Source organism: Penaeus monodon, chromosome 15 (assembly GCF_015228065.2).
Source record: "Penaeus monodon isolate SGIC_2016 chromosome 15, NSTDA_Pmon_1, whole genome shotgun sequence".
Classification (NCBI taxonomy): Eukaryota; Metazoa; Arthropoda; class Malacostraca; order Decapoda; family Penaeidae; genus Penaeus; species Penaeus monodon.
In genome coordinates, this window is record NC_051400.1 from 38,800,070 (window position 1) to 38,800,881 (window position 812).

General features: G+C 48.3%; 1 protein-coding gene across 1 annotated transcript in view; it reads left to right on the forward strand.

Annotated features, from left to right (window-relative positions):
- Positions 1-812, forward strand: part of LOC119582359 (nesprin-1-like) — a gene marked incomplete at its 3' end in the record, with an annotated part of 145,991 nt that overhangs the window by 143,249 nt on the left and 1,930 nt on the right.

Below are 812 nucleotides of genomic sequence, written 5' to 3' on the forward strand. Positions count from 1 at the left end.
GGAGAATATGAAGAAAGTTGACTGTAAAGGCAATGAGCTGAGGGGAAAAGTGAAAGGCATTTCCCATGTTGCAATGAAACCTGTTGCATCCCCAGGGTCCGTCCGTCGCCCCGCTCTAGCCTTGACATTTAGCTTCCATGCAACGGGGTAGACACGGGCCAGCCAACACGTGGGCGGGAAGGTGGCTTAACTGGGATCGGGATGGACGCTGAGGGCTGATGATGGGCGTGGAGATCGAGGATAAGCGTGTCTAGAAGGTGTTATGGACGTGTCTAGAAGGTGTTGTGGGCGTGTCTAGGTGTTGTAGGCGTGTCTAGAAGGAAGGGTATGCAACCACGTGGGCGTGTCTGACAGGGAGATCAGGGGGAAACGGTGGTAGGTACGTGGACGATAAAACGATAGGCGTGTCTCAAAGACGGGGTGGACACGGGGCGTTAGAAGATAATAGGCGTGTCTGAAGGGTGAAATATGCAAGCACGTAGCCGCTAAGACCGAGGATGACCGTGCCTGAAGTGTGGGCGAGCAGGTAGAGGAACGTGGGCGCTGGGGATGGGCGTGCAGATGTTAAGTAAAAGCTTGACGGAAAGATTGGTGGAGGCAGGCAGGCCTAAAAATGATTCATTAATAGGGTTATTGATAGATGAAATTATCAGTTGATTGTGGCTTTAGAGACAGATGAGTGAGATGAGATAGAGAGTTTAGTTCAATATACTTTCATTCATAATGTGGTTTGAATCGTAATTTAGAACCTTTGATTCATGTGTTGGAAAAAGAGCCAAAATTGTGCAAAAATTAATAGGATTAGTTTTTAT